Source organism: Struthio camelus, chromosome 5, assembly GCF_040807025.1.
Source record: "Struthio camelus isolate bStrCam1 chromosome 5, bStrCam1.hap1, whole genome shotgun sequence".
Classification (NCBI taxonomy): domain Eukaryota; kingdom Metazoa; phylum Chordata; class Aves; order Struthioniformes; family Struthionidae; genus Struthio; species Struthio camelus.
In genome coordinates this window covers 77874192-77895143 of record NC_090946.1, presented here as the reverse complement: position 1 = coordinate 77895143, position 20952 = coordinate 77874192, and the positions used below count along the sequence as shown (strand labels likewise).

The following is a 20952-nucleotide window of genomic DNA, read 5'->3' as shown; positions in this document are numbered from 1 at the left end:
AGCAGTATGAGAACAGTGCGTTCTGCAGCCAGTTAGAGATTCCTAAACTTTACTTTAAGACCGGGTCTTTATTGGAAAGAGTCTTCCTCTGGCATGCTCTCCCAGTTTCCAGCAACTGAGTCTTGGAAATTTTCTTGGCTTGCTTGGAAGAAAGAACTGCATATTTATGTGTGATTTCTGATGTGTATAGAAAGATTTCTGGACTGACTCTTTTCTGCATCATTTTGGTTTTCTGCACCCACAGATGTGGAGTTACACAGCCAAGCACGTGTGAGGTCAGAGTCTTGCTTGCAGAGCATCCCGCAGCTTGCGCCAAGCAGCTTGTGCGGAGAGCGTGACTAAGCACAGGTCAGTCACCATGAACTGAATGCTACAGCGCTCTGCAGGGAACCACTTTGGTTTGCATGAGTCAGCTTTGCAGCTGAAATGGGGCTTTATGTGTCTAAACGCATTCAGCTTCACCTATCCAGTTAGTAGCCACATAGGATATTTGAGCGTCAAGGGGTAGCGATGAGAGGCCAAGGTTCACTTCCAAAGTGGCTAGGCAGTTTTGGGGGTTTCTGTTTAAAATGCTTGCAAATAGCCTGGTTTCTCAGGGGCAGTTGCACCAAAATTTTGACTGTATTCTCCTATTATTTGAGATTTATTGCTGGCTGTGGAAGAGTTTCTTTGGGAAGGGCTTAACATGATTGATGGCAATTCACCGGAAGGTTGGCATGGTTTCATCTGGGGGAACTCTAAAGCAGCAAGCCTTAACATGACTAAATATCACAGAGGTCACAGAGCAATTTGGATTAGGGTCACAAATGTGTTTATTAGTGTCAGGATGATTATGTCTTCTAGCTCTATTTGATGGGCAATCCTATGACTCTACTTCAGAAGACTTACTGTGAGAAGGAAGACCTTCAGCCATAAACCTCATCAGTGCTCTGTGTGCCATGCGGGCTGCTCCAGTTTGCTCATATAAGTCCTGCCACAAATATATATATTTTTTTTCTTAGTTTTTTCTTAGTGGTTGGTAGCTTTATTTGCATCTTGTTTAAGATGCTGCCCTCCCAGCAGGCCTTGCTGCCCTCCTGATAAAGGAAATGCAATCAGAAGCCCTCTCTGCAAAACTCAGCTTCCAAAAGCGGAGGCTGACAGCTTTTGGTAGAGGCAAACCAGCCCTTTGGATTGGGTAGGCATGTGTAGCATGGCTCATCCTCAAATTTTGCACTGTCTTCAGCATTTAACTTTAAAACACAGGGCCAAAAGTAGATTTTCCTTGTGCTGCTTTGAAAAGGGAGGTCTGGAAAAACCCCAAGAAGTGGCCAGCAGAGTCTTACGTGTTCTTGTACAAGACTTCCTCAACCCACTCTCCATTTTATGAGCTCCTCTTCCGGTTCTCTTTTCCCAGGTGTTGTTCATATATTGGCATTGCCAGGATGGACTGGAATTGGCTCTTCATTGTCTTTTTCACTGCAAAAAGAGGAGGCGTCTAAAGAAGCTAGGAGAAGTTCAGAACAAAGAAAAGGATGTGCGTTTTCACATGATAGGTTAGTGCCTGGGGATCAGCCACAGCCCCTTGACCAAGGTTGGATGCAGTTACTGAAAAGTTGATGCGGGCTCCAGGGGACACTAAACAAGTTCATGGGAGAGCGGTCCATGCAAGGTGGCTAACGACACAGGAACCACATCTGTTTTGAGAAGCCCCTGTGCTGACAATGGCTGGAAGCTGGAATAAATGTCACTAATCAGCGCCCTCCATTCACACTCTTTTAAAGCTATCCTCTGTTGGCCATTGTTGGAAACAGGACAGGGTTTAAACTGACCTGTGGTCTGGCGGCTATGGCCGCTCTACTGTTCAGTCATGCTGCAACCTCCCTCCCACTTTTCCTTTGGAAGAAGGATGTGTAGGCTTTCGTGAGGACCACACTTGTACCTCTGTTCCACCGGAAGCAGATGAGGATTCTGCATGACTTTCTGTGCTGTAATCAATTTATTGCTTTATGGGAACCAGAGCTCCCCAGGAAAGTGTCGTGGATTGTGTCATGGAGCACACTACTTGCATGGAGACCTTTCATTCAGCTGGCAGACACAAAAAGAATACAAAGTGTGTGCAGCCAAAATGCTCTGTAATGACTGCATGTGTGCAGCTGCAAAAAGAGCAATGGTAATTGAGCCAAGAGTGGAAATTATTGGCAGCAGGGTCTGCATTCATGTGTGCTTCGTATTTTATTCCTGATTTATAATCTTTTTACCAGCTGTGTAATGCAGCTTGCTCTGTCACTGCTATGTTCTCACTTCACTGTTGTCCATCCTGCTGCCTTCCCAGGCTGATGACCTGCTCTTGACCTGGCCACCCTTGCCCGGGAGTCAGAGAATGGCTCCTGTGTGTTGCAGGCATAAAGAGTGCGGGTGATGTAGTTTTAATAGTGGTGTAAAGAACTTCCCCTATATACCTTTCCCCAGGATACTTTACCCCAGGTCTGGAGAATCTGGAAACAAATGGGAAGCTCAGGAACAGGGGATGAAGCACTGCCTAGAAAACCAAACCCATCAGGGTAAAGTTGTTTTAAGAAATACTGAATAACTGAATAGAAGTAGATGTTGCACTTTCAGACACTGCGTGCCATACCTTCAGAAATCATCAGACCCACTCCAAATTCCCCAACGGAATTGCAGTTCCTAATCTCATCACATGTTTATTCCACAGAGCTGGAATTTCACAGTATTTGTAATTCTCAACGCACTCCAGCTCTTCCTGACAAGTATCACTGTGTCTTCTGCTTCAAAAGCTGTCCTAAACTTAGTGCCCTACTTAGTGCTGACTGCCCTGAACGTAGTGCCCAACCTCAGATACACGAGGCAGAGCTGAATGTACGGCAGGGTGGAGGAGGCTGCTGGTGGATGCTGGCCCAGCACGTGCTACTGTCAGAGCTGCAGTCTGACATGTACAACCCAGCCAGAAAACCCCTACCTCTACCTTGACAAAATTGTCCCAACAAAAGAGGCGTTCTCTTCTTTCTACGTTTTTATCCTCTTCTCATCCTCAGGGAGCCTGAGAGCTTATTGACACAGCCAACATCTGTCATGTGCTGGCTTAATATCTCTTTCATCCTCTCCTGTACAAGGAAGACTGGATGGGGAGCGCACGGTCTGGGTTTTAGCTTTTTGTTCTGAGCAGCGCATGCGGGGGAAGGCAGGCCGAGAGCTGTGGTTCACACAAGGCAGCTGGCATGGATATGGTTAAAGCAGCTTAGGATATAGCAGCAGCTTTGCTGCTCAAGTCATTTGTACGGAAACCAAAAGAGCTGACTGGCTGACCGAGGGACGAGGAAGCACTTCGTATAAATATGTCCCTGGATTAAGTGGTGCTGTAATCTGCTTTCCACTTGCTGCTGATAGCTTGACATTACTCAAGAAACAGAGGGAGCTGAAGAAGCAGATCCTTGCTCCTTCCTAGTCTTCAAGTGGATTTTTCCTGTGTTTGTATAAGCAACTTTAATGACTGAGCTAATGTTCAGCTCCTTCCAGGCCCGACTGGCCATGCTTGGTCTCATCTTTTGGGTCTGTTATGCTGGACTGGTCAGAAATACTGGTACAATAGTCAGGTCAACAGCCCCAGTGGTGCTGGTGCTGCTCCAGATGGCTTGCAGGATGGAAAGAGGAAAGGAGGACATCTCTTCTGGTCAATTAAAACATAGGGTTTCTGCTGGGCTGTACAAGAGATGCCAAAACTCCTAGCGTTACAGTAGTGAAGAGGCCAATGTGTCGTAACAAGCTGAAGTTTGAGACAAAGTGCTGTCTTGTAGCATGCTGGTTTTCCGGATAGTCGCTCTGCAGACTAGCTGGAGTCTTTGTACAAACCTCCTCCAGTCACCGGCATGGACCACAAATCTCTCTCTGGCTACTTTAGCTCAGAGTTCAGAAGTTAAACAGATCATTTCCTCAGAAGGATGAAATCCTGGTCCTGTTAGCGCTGAAGCCAAAGCTCCTTTAACTATTACCAGTGAGCCTCTGCAAGAGCTTTGCGCATTTAGCACATGATTTTGCAGCATCCCTTCCGCTCCTGGCCAGGCTCTGTCCTGCTGTGTCTATCCTGTCCTCCCACGGATGGGGACAGAAGCCTGGGCAACAGTCCAAGCCGGATATAATCTGCTGTCAGGGATTGCGAAGGAGGTGTTACCCCCCCATTCCAGATGTGCTGTGTGGCGAGTTAGTGAGCATTTGGTGGTATATTTAAGGTGGCTCTGCAATGGGCTAGATATCTGGCAAAAGGATTTTTTTCAAGAGTGTGGAAGAATGCTCCAACACCTAGGAAACTAGCTATTTCCGATCTTCTGCCATGAACGCTGATCCCTCTGCTTCAAAAATCTCTCAGTATTAAGTTTCCCTTTCCCTGCAGCTCAGTCTGCAGCTCTGCTGTCTGCCAGCTGCATCATTCAGGCCCCAGGACTGGAAATAGTGGCTTTTGGTGTAAAAGCTGGCAGCACAGTCCTCTGCAAGAGCAGGGACATTAGAGGTTGATCTGCAGAAACCTGCAGTGCTCTCCCATATACAACCAAAGCCCCCGGGGTAATTCCTGAACCTCGTGCGCAGAGGGGCGCAGAGCAGCTGGTGCTGGCCATCCGGCGCCGGGGGCAGCCAGGCAGAGCCGCCGAGGCCGGGGGCTGAAGGCGCATCACACCCAAACTGCAGTTGTGCTTCACTTGGGGCTAAGCCGTTGAGCAGAGCTGAACGCTCGTGGCGTTTTCAGGACCGACACTGGTCTGCGTCTGTCTTTGCTCTTGCAGACTTCGGAGCTGCTACTTCTCATGCTGAGCTCTGGCTTCTGCGCATGTGAGATTTGTGTGAAAATCCTGAGCTTTCATCTTAAGTCTTCCCTCTTTCCCTCCCTTGTGATGACAGAGGAATTCTTCCAAATGTGGCAGGGGTTTATCTTAAAGGCTGAAACATCAAAGTGCAGGAGTATTTTGTACAAAGAGAAGGAAACAGATCCCAACTGCACTATTCATTTGCCTTATAAGAATGACTATTTCTTAAAAAATTGTTTTAAATATTTGAGGAGACTTATGGCTCACAAGTTACAGATGCCTGAGCCTGCCATTGCTAGATTAGCTCTCCAAGTTCGAGACTGAGAGACTGGATGCTGCTTGTATAGGCGTCCCAGGAGAGTCACCCGCAGCTCATGGCACACCGTCAGCTGCAGAACAGGTGAGCAGGAGCGAGGTGCCACCATGGAGGGAGGTGGCCCTGAATGCCTGTGCTGCAGTATCACGTTTTGCAGGTGGGTCTCTGGATGCTTTCCTTGCCCCTTTCAGAGGTGTTTGTTTCCTTTTTCTCCCACGGAGAAACTCCGCCAGCCACTAGTACAGCCTGTCAGACCGTTGTCCTTCGAACTCTCGTGGATGTTTCCTGGGCCAATACATCCTGCCTGTATATGAGGGCTTTTTTTTTTTTTTCTGGGACTTTTCTGTTTCACTGCTAGTAAGTGTGAGGAGGGGAAGGCGAATAATGTCTGTTACACTAATTTTTAGTACTCTAAATAAGTACTAGAGGAAGGATGTGCCTTCAGCATCAGGCACCTGTGGGTTATGTTTCTCTTTCAGCCCAGCTGTATACCCAAATGCTTCTCTTTGATAATGACGGAAGTTTCTCCCCCTTGGCTCTACATGGACTGTTGAATTTGCACATGCTAACCCTATAGGGCCCAACATTTGCATCCTCAATTCCTGCCCTGGGGTTAGAGAATGTCAGAGAGGCCTGCAGCCACCCCATTTCCTTCCATGCCCTATAATTCACAGCAGGCTGTCTCAGGTTTTCCATCCTCAGGAGCCAGGGGACACACGCGTCCTCATTCAGAGGGAAGGGTGCAGGTCAGGAGCCATGGGCTGGCTACCTTTGCTCCCAGAGATCCTCTCTGTTGCGCAGGAGTTATTTGGTTTCAGATATGATTTAATGCAGTCTCAGGTCTTTTGTGCTTTGCCTTCTCCTTTATCCCCTGCTTTTCCCCATGCCAAGGGTTGGGGCAGAGCCTAGGTGCAGTCTATACCCAGGATGCTCCTACTACTGCTGGACTGATGTAAAGGTGCCTGCCTGCACCTGAGGATGGAGCCTGCCATTTCCACCCTGTATCACTCTCTCCCCTAATTTTTTTTACAGCTCTACAGCTTTTTTGCTGCTTGTCAGCAGTGTTGGTGCCTGCCCAGGTTTGGTGCCCTTTTAGTCTGTTTGTGCTACCAAGCATCAAGAAACACGCAAACTGCTGCATCCTGGGAGAAAGCCCTTCACACACAATCACACAACGGTTGAGGTTGGAAGGGATCTCTGAAGATCATCTAGTCCAACCTCCCTGTTCAAGCAGGGTCACCTAGAGCCTATTGCCCAGGGTCACGTCCAGATGGCTTTTGAATATCTCCAGCGAAGGAGACTCCACTACTTCTCTGGGCAACCTGCTCCAGTGCTCTGTCACCCTCCCAGTCAAGAAGTTTTACCTCAGGTTCAGATGGAGCTTCCTGTGGTTCAGTTTCTGCCCGTTGCCTCTTGTCCTGTTGCTGGGCACCACGGAGAAGAGGCTGGCCTCATCCTCTTGACACTCCCCCTTCAGATACTTATACACGTTGATCAGATCACCTCTCAGTCTTCTCCAGGCTGAACAGGCCCAGCTCTTGCAGTCTTTCTTCATAGGAGAGGTGCTCCAGCCCTCTAATCATCTTGGTAGCCCTCCGCTGGACTCTCTCCAGTAGTGCCATGTCTCTCTTGTACTGGGGAGCCCAGAATTGGACACAGTACTCCAGGTGAGGCCTCAGCAGGGCTGAGTAGAGGGGCAGGATCCCCTCCCTCGACCTGCTGGCAACACTCTGCCTAATGCACCCCAGGAGACCATAGGCCTTCCTGGCCACAAGGGCACATTGCTTTTTGTGCATTTGCACAAGCCCTTTACAGTTGCATGTGAAGTGTGAGGATGAGAACCAAGGCGGCTGTTGGCAGTAGGAGCCCAGCAGGCCATCAGAAATCATATTACGCCCCCTGTATTTTCAGAAAAACCTGACAGAGCCTAACAATAAATGCAATTAATATAGGAGGTGCCAGGTTTCACTGAGCTGCTCCCTGTCCGAACTGGGTTGTACTCATTCCTGCCAAATCGTAAAGCTGGGGACACAGGGAGGGAGGCAAAATGGCACACAATGAGATTAATTTGATGGAAAAAGAGCAGAGAGTAACCGCAAGGAGGAGCTTGGTGTGATTTGGGAGAGGGATGCTTTGGCAGGGAGCCTGCCCTGGCTGGAGGATGGCTCACGGAGCAGCTGATTCTCTCCAAACCTTCAGGTTCATAGTGCTTGCCACTGCTGGGGCTTGTGAAAATGCAGAGCTAGAAGAATGTATGTATGGATGGACGTCTGAATGTGAAAGGCTCTAACAAATTAGCTCTGGAGGCCTTAGCTCTGGTGCCTGTCAGGGCTGTCTGCTGGACCAAAGACCAAGAACAATGTGGGAGTCTGCAGCCCCTTGTTGTACTTCCTAGAACCAAGTAGCAAGAAAGGCATGTTCGTGCAGAGGGCTGAGACTGACCAAGACCTGGGCATATGCCATAGAGATGGTAGCTTCTGGCAGAGGACTGGAGCAAACGTTTCATGTCTTCCTTCAGCCAAGCTAGCCTGCTGGAGTCCTGAGATTCATTAGGAGGTCGCATCAACCTCCCTGCAGTCCAGTAATGTATCTGCCATGGCCTCCTTTGTGCTTCTCTGTGATTAATTCATCCCCCAGCTTGGCATTGGGGCTGGCCCCTGAGACATTTGGGGGTCTCTCGGGACCGGGCATAGACACAAGTATCTGTGCGAGGAGGTTGTACAGGTGTGCTTTGCTGTGCACTGGAACATGGTGCAGACAGCCTGAAGCTGACTCTCAGATGCATGCAGGGGCAAATGCTGCTGTGTAGCCCCATGCAAATACCCTAGGAGTGCAAATTCCCATTAAGCGTTTGAGTGGTCTCCATGGCCATTTCAGTGGCCTGCAGATCCACTGAACTGTCCTTGGTTCCTCTCTGTGATTACCCTACTGAGGGAGAAGATGTGAAGGTAGTGGGGAACAGATTGATCTAAAATTTAAATGCACAGAGAGTCCACCCTTGCCATTTTCCTGGAAATCATGATTTGGATACTGCTTTGGAGACACCAGAGGTAACTAATTCATTCTCTGGGCATCTCCATTAGGAATAGGAGCCAAATTTAGCTTTTGCTCTTTCTCATTCTATGCAGGACATGCATGCACAATTATCATTGCTTTTGAAAACTTAAGACCGCTCTTCCTTGCTGGTCTTTTTTTTAAGTGCCTCTGCAAAATTTAGCTAAAATGTCATGCCAGCTTAACCTTGTACCTTGAGGTACAGCCTCCCAGCTGACATGGGGAACTGATCCATAGGATGCCAAGAGGAAGAGTTCACTCGCTCCACACTCTGCACTCGTGAATATCTTGGTGCATGTAACAAGGCTGAACTAAATAAGAGGAGAGAGGAAGGGAATAAACAGCTCTTGGTCTTCCAGGGATAAAATAAGGTGTAATTAGACTTACACTGCAGTAAGAAAGGCTTACACTGGACTTAAGGAAGGACTTCCTAACAAGGGGGACAGTGAAATCCTAGAATATTCTACCTATTAAAATCCCTGTTGGTTTGCGTGAATAATGCTGTGTTGAGAATTGGAGAAGTAGAGGTGCTCCTGCGCCAGGGTGAAAGGATGGCCAGGAAGGGCCCTGGAGGTCCCACCAGCTCAGCCTGCCATGAAGCCCTGGGCAGCTACTTGGGCATGTGGCTGACTCCTCATGTCGCTCCTCAGAGCCACAGCCTTGCAGACTCTTCTCCTCTTGATCAACACAGCAATGGTTTAAGCAATTGTCTCTGTTGTCCTGGGTAACCAAACTGCATGGATTTGACTATTTTAGCATGCCAAGTCCCTGAAAAGCCCAGATGGCCGCTACTGCAGGTGAAGAATAGTCAGGAGTTTTTGGGCATGACACGTTCCTAATAGCAGCCGCTCCCCCCAGACTCCTAGCTGCTCACCCAGTTCTGGTCCTCAGAAAAATGAGCTGGAGTTAAATATGAGGCAGGTGAAAAATGAGCTGAGGTTAAATATGAGGCAGGTCCAAAAGGGTCCTGTTATCTCACCGGGACTGTCCACCAGTTCCTGGCTGGGGTCTAACACTAGAACTACTGCTGTGCTATTTGACCGGCTGCTGCTCTTGATTTTCTCTTCATGCCTATTGATAGAGATGGTGCAAGTGGGAAACTTTGAGAGGAAACATAAATAATAAACCAAGAAAGGCTGAAAAGGTGGAGTGAGCTAAAAGCAGTCTGGCATTTACCGGAAAGCAAAGTTTAGCTGGTAATTTTTCAGTGCAGAGACAGTTTTGCTACAGAAAATGTTGGGCTGCTTTTGCTGTTAGTTATGCACATGGAATCTGGAAGCTGTTGTGGGCCAGTGAAGTAAGGGTGGTCAGAATCGGTCCCACGGCTTTTCTTGTGGCTTTCCTTGTGCTGCAGAGAGTGGATTTCCAGCAGCTCTGGAGGATGTTCTGCTCTCATTGCAAAATATCTGGGTTAATGATGCCTCTGCTGACCAGCTAGCAATTGCAACCAATCCATTTGCAATTAATTTTTTTAAATCTGTATAAATCACCAGTTTAGTTTTATGGAGAATTAAGTAAATTCTCTTTTTCCCCCCTATTGCTGAAGTAGATTTAGTGAGTGCAGGGTGGTTTGACTGGGAGGAACGACCAAGTGGGTTCATAATATAAGGCAAAAGTCTTGCCAACTGTTCTGGGTCAAAATAATATGCTCACTCTCTCCTGTCTAAAGCCTTTTATTCTGTTTAGGAAAGGAAAAGGGTAATGTGCCAGAGGATGGACAGGGAAAAGGGCTATGTCATTTCTGAGATGGGTGAACCAAACATGTTCTCCTGTCTGGAATGCATGGTCTGAATCTTGTTGCTGGGCATCTTCTGTCCCTCCCTGTTTACTTTCCCAGCTAAGAGCATTTATCATTCAATTTACCCACAGTGCAGATGGCTGTCGGGAACTGTAATGACATTTACCAAAGGGGACTAGAAATTATCGCTAGGGGACTGCAAATAATGAAGCCAATGCCTTTTTATTGACACACATGGAGCTGTTTAATTTTGAATGTCGACTATCAGAAAATGGAACTCTTTGGTAGTGGCTTTCTCCGTGAAGCAATATTGTGCTCTATTTTAATATTTATGCTTGCATTTGAAGGTGAGATAATCTTAGCTTTTAGGTTTGGACTGTCTTCATATCAATAACCTTTTCATTACCAGTTTAACATGCACCTAAGGGTCTGATCTGTCCCTGATTGAAAGCTAAGGTGATTTTGCCATGGATTTCTTGCTAAGGAGGATAAAATACCTAATGATAAGCACATTTTCATTTTTTCCCTAGAAGATGCAGCTATAAGCCAAACACTCAAGCCTGGACCTTTGGGTGCTTTTCAGCCCTCGCTTTCTGATTTAGATGCTCTACTTTCCATTTCAGATATGAAACTTGGTCTTCTTGGGATTCCTTAGATGCCTGAAAGGAAGCATGCCCTTTGCAACCTTGCTGTCTAGCTTCGCTGCTTGACCCGGTGCCATCTGAAGGTGTGGACCCATGAGAGTCAGCCCTGGTTTCAAGCTGGGCAGGATCACAAAATCCTTGCAGACTTCACCTGTGCTCTCCCTGTGACGGTCAGTATGGCCATGTTGCATGCAGCTGTGCCTCGCTGCCTGGGTCCTTGGAGGAATTCAGGACAGCTGTGGCTTAATGCCTGTGTCTAAGCCCTCCAAGAAGAGCTGCACAAAGCTCATCGCCCAACATTGGGGCTGCTGGCCCAGCATTAGCACAAGAAATGATGAGGACCCATTTTCTCACTAAAGCTTGAGCATGTGGGGTACCTTGTATCTCTAAGTTATACCAGCCTTTAACTTCCATGACAGACTGGATGGTGCAGCAGGAGGGGTTGGCAAAGGTCAGCTTTGCTCCCTGCTCTACGTCCTACCAGGGCTGTGAGGTGCCATTTGGTATCCACACCTTTCCTTTGGAAACTGGAAAAAGGACTGTTTAACGGTTATTTTTGCATGTATAATATTGGGGGAGGGAGAAGGGGTAGATGCATCAGGTAGACTACTTTTGGCGGGGGAAGTGATCTCGTCCAAATGCCTCTCTGCTCTTGTAACACTGGCTGCTTGGGGTGACCATGGCAGCCGCTCTGTGCAGGGGGGGCTGCCACAGCCCAGGCAGAGCCACGGCCAGGGTTAAGGGCCTCACGAGAGGCTTTCATAGCAGTCTCCTCTCCCAAAGATACGTGTGCGTTAGGACTTATCTCACTGCTTCGTTAAGGAACACGACTACAGGTGACCTCAGGGGTCACCAAACCCAGCTTCTTGCCATTGCAAGTATCCGTGTCATCTAATCCCTTTATTATTATTATATAAGGGCAGAAGAGAACATCTGGAGACACCTGCCTTAGTGCAGGCAGGGGACAGCCAGTAAGTCCCGGAAATGTCTTTGGGAAAGGGCAATGGGGAAGACGTACGATCCTCTTGACATCTGCCAGGGTTACTTCCATCCTGGGGCAAGTCTGCTGGGAATGGTCTGGCCCTGCAGGAGCCAGCTTGGTTTATTAATTTTAAGTGCATTTGAGATGCTATAGTATGAAAAGCTATCATCATTCAAGCGCTTAGCAGTATGTAATCGGTGTGCCGCCTTACAAAGAGACCTCTGTTATACCCAGGCTTCTCCAAAGGCGAGTTACAATCTACATTATTTATGTGGAAAAGTGTTATTAGCCGAGTTTCCTTTTTTAAATTTTTTTCATGGAAGGATTTTGAGGGAGTTCTTTGTAAGGAGCGCTCAAAGGCACTGAGACTCTGGGATTTTTCTCTCTTGCTTTCAATCTGGGATCCAGTTTTCCATTTATTTATATATTTTTTAAACTGAATATTTCAAATACCAGGAAGCAATATCATGTCAGTTCCAATGGATAACTGTGGCACCAATCTAGCTGGTGCGAAGAATGATATTTTCTGTGTTATTACCAGGGCCTGGGAACTTTAAGACTTTACCTTTTAACAGCCTCCATAAGAACATGGACATGCATTAGTGCTAGGAATAGGCAATTAAAAGCAAAAACGCCTGACAGCCCCAATGGCACAGCGCTGCGTTCATAATGAATTAGACCTAGAAATAGATATTGGCGAGAAGGACCTCAATAATTCTTTAAAAAAGAGGAAGAGCTTGTGGCTAGATCCTGCATTGCCAAAATCAGTGTGGATTTTCTCGGCCTCTTCAGGAGCTGTGCCGAAGCCTTGGGTCGGTGGAGCTGAGCGGTTTCAGCGAGCTGTGCCCATGCTCGTGCCAGTCTGGGCACAGGTCAGGTCCTCCCACCCCATGACTGATGTCCCTGGCAGTGGCTCGTTGCAGGTGGAAGAGAGAGAAGGGGACAAGCAACCAGTTTTGGGGGTAATCTGGGGGAAGGGTGGACAGCAGGACCAGGACTGATCCGCTCTGACTCAGCACGGCCCTTAAGAATATGCTTGCGCTGACACTGAAGTGTCTGCACACAGTGTTTTGTTAAAGTGGGGCCTTGAGGATCCGTGGTTGCTCCCACAGAAGCCGTAGCAAAAAAGAAGTACCTACTTCTGGACTTTTCTGGATAAGACTGGACTTAAGTATACGCATTAACTCGTTAAAGCCTCAATGCATGAGGCATCTGGAGTGAACGGTGGGAAGAGTTCAGCTTTGGGTTTATCTGGGGCACTAGTGCATGTTACCTCATGAAGGCAGAGGGAGTCCATCACGGCGCAGCCTGCTTCACGCAGCACCGTGCAGCCCTGCGTCCTTCTGAACCAGGTCCTGCGCTGAGTTCGCACTGGTCCTGGCCTGGGGTGCCGCTAGGCTGCTCTCTCCAACCCCAGCACACAGCAGGATCTTTTTTTCTAATGTGATTTCTAATCCCTCAGTTTTCTTTCTTCCTGCAAATATTTGCAGAATTATTTTCAAGTTACCCTTTCTTTTCCCTTTCTTTTCATTTGTAAGGCACAGAGCAGACTGCTCACGGAAAATGCAGAATCTTAAGCAAAAAGCTGTGTCCAGTATTTGCTGTAAATATGTATAAATGCTTATTGGATCTTTCCCAGTAGCACCTGTTTCTCCTGATGAGGCCTGCGATATGGAAGAAAAATGCACACAGAAGCATTGCAAATGAAATGGCAAATTTAGCCCGTGCAATGTACAGAATACTAATGAGCAATCTGCTGGAGCCGCTGCGCGTTCATGCATTACCGGCGCACGACAATGACCTTGCTCAAACGTGCAAGAGAAGGGAGTCCTTGCACTTGGGAGCAAATAGATGACTCTGATTAAACTGCAGCCACCTAACCTCTCTGGGGACCTTCATATCCAAACACGGCAAGATTAAAGAGTTTATGCTTCCAGAAAGCACCTGAATTCAGCTCACGTTCTGCAGTAATTTTGCACCAAGCCCTCCCTTTCCCCTGCAATCCCCTTCAAACCCCACTGTTGCCTTCATTGTCACAGTATGCTGGGTGAGCTCTCTTATTAATAAAAAATAACAGATTGGCACTGTGTTCCCTGCTGCAGCCTCAAGCTGGTCAATTATTCTGCTTTAATTACCCGCCTTAAACGTGCTTTTTATAGGCGTGGGTCTTTGCTGTGTTTGCGGCTAATAAAGTAATGAAGTGATGCAGCGATAAATTACTGCTTTGTTTAAGGTGGGGATAGGACATGACAAGTGAAAGGCTGTGCAGGTGGGGATTTAGAGAAGTTCAGAGCATTGTTCTGATTTGGAGAAACAGTTTTTTTTCCCCCCTGGAATGTCTTTGTCTCTTTTTGGATTTCGCAGCAATTTTGATGTTTTAGCATAAGTTTGTCTTTTATTATGTTGCTGAATATGAAAATGCTGAAAGTGTCTTTGTTCAGCAGGTTAATTTTCTTGCTGGTGATTAAAAGGAGAGATGATCATTTAAGTGAGCAGAATAAAAATTGCTCTTGGGAATTTCACTAGACCAAGAAATATAGTGGAGTGTTTTTAATAAGGGGCTGTTTAATTTGGATTTTTTTTTTTTTGATTAGAACATGGAAACTGCTTTCCATTATGCCAGATCAATACTATAAAATTATCTTTAAAACCTATTTTTGATATTTAACTATTTGCTTAATGTTTGTGCTGGGTCACTTTGTAATTCCAGCAAGACCCCCCAGATCCAATGCAGTGACATTTCTGTAGTTGTCTCCTATGGAAAGACAGTAATTATGTCCTTCAGCAATGATTACCCTTGCTCCGTATTGGGGAGTACAAAATGAGGAAGAGTAGAAGAGATGTTGCCATGACGGAGGATGGCAGGTGAGCAATGGGGTCTAAGTGATATTTGAGTGTCTGCAAAGTGAAAGGCACTTTAGGGCAGGAAGAGGGTGCTACCTAGGAGGCACTGCACAGCTCAAGGAATTGCAGCTTTCACCCTGCGGTCCCTCAGCCTTGCTCTCAGTCACCTTTTAATTCAAAGCACTATTCAGGCTGGTACCCTTGATGGCTATGGCAATGAGTAATGCTCCCATAGCATAGTTTGCGGGCATGAAATGTCTCAACACTCAGGAGTGAAGTCCCACAGGAAATATATTGCAGAAGGTTTTTTTTTTTACTTCTTGCTTTTTCTACATGCTTGGGTGCATCCAGGCCATGTTTCTATGCGATTTTATTTTTTTTCTCCAGGATGAAGAGAGCCAGAATTGTTCCTCCCCTAGCAAGTTGAGTGTGCTCCAGCAGCCGAGGCTCCCGATGGCATATTAACCTCTATGAGATACGAGATGATTCGGGGCGGGATCCCTCGGCTGGTCTGACTGGACAGACTGGGGATACCAAGACACAGGACCTCATGGAGGCCTTTCCCCTCCAGCCCCATCGGTCCCCAGTGCCCCGTGGTCATGGCTGGTCATGGTGCAGATGGGTGTCTGCAGGGTCAGCTGTGCGCCAGTCACCAGAGGCTGTAACCCTGCTCTGCAACTCCCTCCGCACGCAGCTGGAAACCCACTTAGAGAACTTGTTAAAAAGTAAGTGAAAGCTGCGCTACCCTGGAGCAACGAGAACTCCCTCAGAAATAACATTGGATTTGCAAGCCTTCCCTCCCCCGAGCGCTGTTCAAAGAAGCCCTGTGTTATAGGTAAGGATGTGGCTGAGCAGCTATTGAAAATATGCAAAGCTGCAGAAAATAAATGAGTTGGATCTGCAATAACTCTCCATGCTGCTGCTGGCTTCTTGAAACAGTCATTTCATCACCACACACCACCGCGCGTCTTGTTACGTTTACATACTGAATATGCCGCTTTTCATGGGGAACGTGGGCTGGTGAGCATGAAAAAGAAGCCATGAGCAGCCTGGATGTGAAGGGCAGATGACTTGCAGCAGAGGCAAAGCACGTGAAATGGGGTGGGGGGAAGCGTTTCTCAAACAAATTTCCCTTTGCGAGCACGGTAGTTGTGTTTAGGCAGGTTACTGCAGCAGTGGGAGCTCATCCTATGTAACAGGATGACAGACAGGCTGGAAGCAAGGCATGAACGGTGGCCCCAGAAACACAAGGCCATGTGAATTAATGCCTTGTGTTCGGGTTGGCTGTGAGAAGTGGTGGGAGAGGCAGAACATCTCCCCAACACTAGGTCTCCACAGTAGTGCCCAAGGGGGCTGGAACGAATCTCAGCATCACAGCAGGAGCCACCGCCACCTTGGGCGCCCTCGGCTACTGCTCTGGGAAAGAGGCTTGTGAGTTTGAGTGGCCTCTCTTGGGGCTCCAGGGCTCCCAGCTACCTCTTCGAGAATACCATTAGAAGGAGCCCTCAGGAAAGGGGAAATGTCATTACCTGAAGCACCTTTGATCTCTTTCTTCCAGGCCTTTTCTACTGTGGGATGGGTTCGAGTGGGTTTTTGTCTACTTGTTCCCTTTTCTCTGCACTGATTTTGGAGGGTGGTGTCTTCTCTCCCTTCAGCTCTGTGCAGTTTGAGCTCTGGTAATCTTTCTCTCTTTGCCTCCGCAGACAGCATCTCTCAAACTTCTTGCTTTCCCCATTACAAGCTGGGTAATTCAGAGTTTTCCCTGCCTATTTTCCTCCTCACCTCTCTTTTGCACTCTGCAGGGTTTTCCACATGTTCATCTTCTGGGTCTCAGCTTGGCTTAGCCCAGAGGTGCATGAACTTCTCATCATGTGAGCTGCAGCTATGGATGGTGACCTTCAAATAAAGATGTAATGAGTCCTCTGGCCTGTGTCCTTCCTGCTTACAGAGGCTTTGAAGGGGGTGGATGTTAAATGGGTGTGAGGCTGCTGGCCACCCTGCATGATGCTTTAGCACCTGACCACATTAAGCATTGCAAAGCAAATACAGTGATAAACAGCGAATCTTGCGGGAAGGTGCTGTTTTTTCCAGGATAATGATGTCTTCTGGGTAGTACAAAACAATCTTGTCTGACAGCACGTGTTGTCCTGGACCCACCTTGTGAGACAGCTTGCGCTGGTTACTGATCCACTGCTACAAAGGAAGAGGCAATCAGCAGGGAGGCAACGAAGCTAGAGAGTCACTGCTTGGAAAACTGTGGAGAAGGCCTCATAGCCAGACCTGAAAAGGGAACTGGGGAATAGCCTTTTGCCTCCTACCTTCCTAAGACTCCCAAATTGTGTCTAACCTCTTGGAGGGTGGGAGGAGGGAGTATGAGGTGGGCAGATTAGCCTTTCTAGCCTTGTCTGATTCAAGAGGTGAGGTCCAGGTCTGGAGGCCACCTCGGTGCTCTTTCCTTGGAGGAGACACTCTCTTACCCGAGGCGACAAGTAACACCTCCTGACTTCAGAAGGATTTTTGGCATTTGTTGAAGAGCCAAAACAAAGCTGTGAGATAGCCAGGCCCGTGGCTGTGGTCCCCGCACCGGAAACAAAGGAGATAGCTATGGGGTGAGTGAGGAAGTGGAGGGAAATGCTTGTGCTCTCTACTCTGTCTGCATGCCTAGGGAGCCGTTATCTGTGCCTGTTGCTGTATTCAGTCACACCCATCACCGTCATTATTCAGTCCCCCCGCGTGCCCCAGGAGGCTTTCCTTTCAGCGATACACAGCCAGCCCTGACTGCACACACCAGCATCATTCCAGCACTCGCATTGTGTCACTCGCTCCTGAATCCGTTGAGATCTCTCCCTGTCTTTCTCAAACATGAGAAAACTGTGAGCGGCACAACCAACTCCACTTTCCAGTTCTGCTTCCTGCAGAAAACCTTCCCCTCCTCTCTCAAAATGCTTAGCTGGTAGCTGAAGCCTCAAAGCACCCATCTGATTTAGCAATTCAAGCTTCTCCACCGGGAAAGAAAATAGCCTTCAGACTGTTTGTTCTCCCTCCTTTGTGGAGCATCTGGTTGTTTGTGGATGCTTGGGTCCAGAGGTGGGGAAGTGCAAACCTGCTGAGATGACAGACAGCTAATTACCATGGCTAACAGCACTGCGAGCAGCTTTCCTCCGTCAAGTGCTGGGCTACAAAAGTCACATCAAATGCAGCTTTGAGCTGCCAGCAAATGAGAAGCCAAACCTGCTCCTCTCTGCGATGCATATAAAACTGTTTCCAGCTCATTGGTGATCTTTGACAGAACAGGAAAGACTTTTTCTTTTTGGTCCGGTGAGGAAGTAAAGTGCTTTACCTGCCTGTTTGAAAAGGCAGCAGATTCTGCTTACGTGGCTCCTCTACTCCTGTTGACTTTGGAGAGCTGCTGGTGCTCACACGATAGCAAACGGTAACGGTTTCTTAGCTTTCCCGCGGCTGTCCCTCCAGTGGGTGAACGGCTGCTGCCCAAGCCCAGCCCAGCCCCGGGGAGGCGGTGGGTGGCTGCGCTGTCGCACACAGCGGCTGCAAACCTGAGTCCTTCTCTGGGGGAGCTGCAGATCCAGGTAGCAGGCAGGTGTAACAGTTGTGCATTGGGTTGGATGAAAAGTGCACCTAACTCCAAATTTAACCTCCAGCCATAACCGGTGGCAGGTGCCTGGGGATAAGTCAGGACAATACTGATAACTGGGGTAACTGATAATGGGTTAAATCCATGCTGCGTGATGAAGCAACCCTTTTTTGTGGTTATTTGCTGCTGCTGTTTTAATCTGCCACCAACAGTTTCCCGGGCTGCCCCTCAGTTTTTGCAACATGTGGGTCAGTGAGTAAAACCCACCTCCTATCCTATATGTCACTCATGAACTCCAGTTTCTCTGTTTTCTCCTTTCCTGGGGCTGACAGGGCCACGTCTGTGTCTCTCGTGCAGAACAGCTTCTATATCGCTGAGCCTTTGGTTGCCCTTGGCCTTGCCTTATCCGGATCACTCTCATCCTGCTGAGATGGTGAAAGAGAGCTGGGCGTGATAAGCAAGGTGGAGGCCTGTCATAGTCTAATGTAGACGTCTAGTGAGGATTTCTGGCTTACGCTCTATTCCTGATCAAGTATTTTTTAGCATTCCCTTTGCGAGCTGACAGCTACCAAGCTTGGAGCTGACGTTTCCATAGTGCTGTCTGTTGTAGCTGCCTGTTTTTTGCAGGATTGCTTACATGTCAATTCAATGCAGACATTATCGACATTTGACTGTTCTACTGCTGAATAGGACGTTACCGACCCTAAACAGAGCTTCGGTGGCTGCCTTGTGTGGCTGGTTTTAGCCTACACTGGTTGCATTAGCTTATGCTGATTTTAAGGTAATTTTTTTATTTTTGCAGAAGAGCATCCTCCCACAGGCAGTCACCTCAGCTCAGCTGCTGAGTTGCAACTCCTAGCCAGAATATGCAGCTCGATCAGTTTATCATCTATGCCCATCCCTGGAGCTATTCTAGGGAATATTCTGCATGGCAGAAGTCAAATGGATGTCAGGTAGTGTCAGTGCAAAGCCCTGGGAGCACCAAGTTAACTGCCTGAAAAGTCAGCTGCGTGCATTTTCCAAAGACTACAGAAAATTAGTTGAAGATGTAGACAAGTGGACAATACCATAACTAATAGGAGGTTATGTTGGCTCATGTATGACTAACCGAAAATGTTGCCAGCTGGATACAAGAAAGGAAAAGTAATACTGAATAACTTATTTCTAAATAAAATACACATATGTTGCAAAGTGACTGGATTAAAGCTTTGGGGACTTGGGGAATTTTGTGGAATGCGTGTGAAATTCAAAATGTGTAGTGTGCTGAGTTGAAGATTAGGCTGCTTCCAACTTTGATATTTCCTAGCTCTCCCTCACCTGCCTTCGAATGGCCCTGGGCAGTTTAAGGCGGTGTTATCAGATGTGCGCTGGACACGTCTGATGAATGCCAAGATCTCACGGTTTGTGCAGACAGCTACTGCTCTGATCTGAATTGCTGCAGACTTTGAACAGACTGCGTATAAGCTGAAAGTGGGTGGTCTGAGTTGTCTGCAGACAGTCTAACTTGAGAGGGATCTTATTCCTGGAGCATATCTAACACCGTATATCAAAAGTTACTTTGATTCTTATCAATATTCTGGAGGCAAAACTTCAAAATATGCCATTAAAACAAAGAGGCATGATTGATCTTTGTAAGAACTCTTGGGAATTTATTGTTCTCCTGAAGCCAAACAACCTAGGAACAGAAAATATATTTTCTGAGGAGACATCTAGGTTAAAGCAACTTCCTTTGTGAAAAAATCTTTGGGAAGGCCATTTCTTCCGACCTTCCTAGCATTGCTCTGGTTGCGCGAAGCAGCATGCTTCCTCGGTAAATCAGATCTCAAAATGCCGTTGAAAATGACCTCCAGCAAGAGACGCTTTCCTCAGTAAGCAGCCAGCAAACACTCGATTAAAGAAAGTATCCTCATTCCTTAAATGATACGCAAGCTAAAATAATGGGCTTGTGCCATGTTCCCTGTTTTTTCATGATGTTTAATTCAAAGCCCAAGGGGTTCATCCAGAAAGAGGGGAGGGCGTGGATGGTCCGAGGGTAGGTAACCCGCTATGTAGAGCAGCAGAGGTTGCTGTTATTTTCAGGGAAATTCTGCTCATTTATATTAGCTGAAGATCATATAACTTCCCACCCCACGCACGTGAGAGATTCAAGTTGTGTTTGTAATGCTCTGTCGCTTGAAAATCTCTGTGAAAAAGAGTAGTTTTATTACATATGAAAAAAAATATGCAAAGGGAAAACTTTGCTGGGAGTTCTCCACTCTCACTAACACTTTTCTTTTTTTAAGGTCACATTTGCACATTATTTAAAGTCAGAAATCTCTTGATGAAAATTCATCAGCCAGTAGGTTAAAGGCTAAGTTATGTAAACTTTTTTTTTTTGTTATTGCAAGCAGAGGTGTAATGATGGTGGTAGAGAAAATTCCTGCAAACTCTCCCAGAACTCACTCACTGTGCTTTAAAAATTGAGGACACAGACTGGACCTCCACGTTCCTTTTTGGGTCAGTCTTAAAGTATTGGTTGTCTCAGCAACCGCTTTGGAAAGTAAACAATAACTCCCTGATTTCAGCTGTATCATTTGGTATTTACATGTGTGTGGCAGAGAGCGAAAAGTCATCTAGTTTGCTTTTCAAGCTTGCTGTTAAGATATACTGCTTAATGATTTTAAGTAGAAGTCTTGTGTTTGAGACATTCTGAGAAAAATGAATCTCTTTCAGTAATTACACAAAATAAAGCATAATGCCATTTTGCAAACAGCAAGCACTTTGTTTTTTCCAATTTCACATGAATTTTATTGGCCCAAAATCCAGGACTGTGTTTTTGTACTTGGGCTTTTACCAGGAGTAGAATATCTCCTATAAAAATGTTGTTAACTTGCTGGCATTGTAAGCCTTTCCTCCTCCATAGTTTTCCTGTGAAAGTAGTTGGTGGATTTTTATGAGCTAAACACACTTTACTGGCGGTAGAGTTTTTCTAGCGATAGTATGTCCT

At 47.1% G+C, this 20952-nt stretch overlaps 1 long non-coding RNA gene across 1 annotated transcript; it reads left to right on the top strand.

Moving 5' to 3' along the window:
• The first annotated feature begins 1413 nt into the window (after nt 1-1413).
• On the top strand, nt 1414-15190 carry LOC138067553 (uncharacterized). The gene is made up of 3 exons (XR_011141718.1): nt 1414-1535; nt 10528-10718; nt 14762-15190. It is a non-coding gene; the product is annotated as an uncharacterized lncRNA (long non-coding RNA).
• The last annotated feature ends 5762 nt before the right edge of the window (nt 15191-20952 follow it).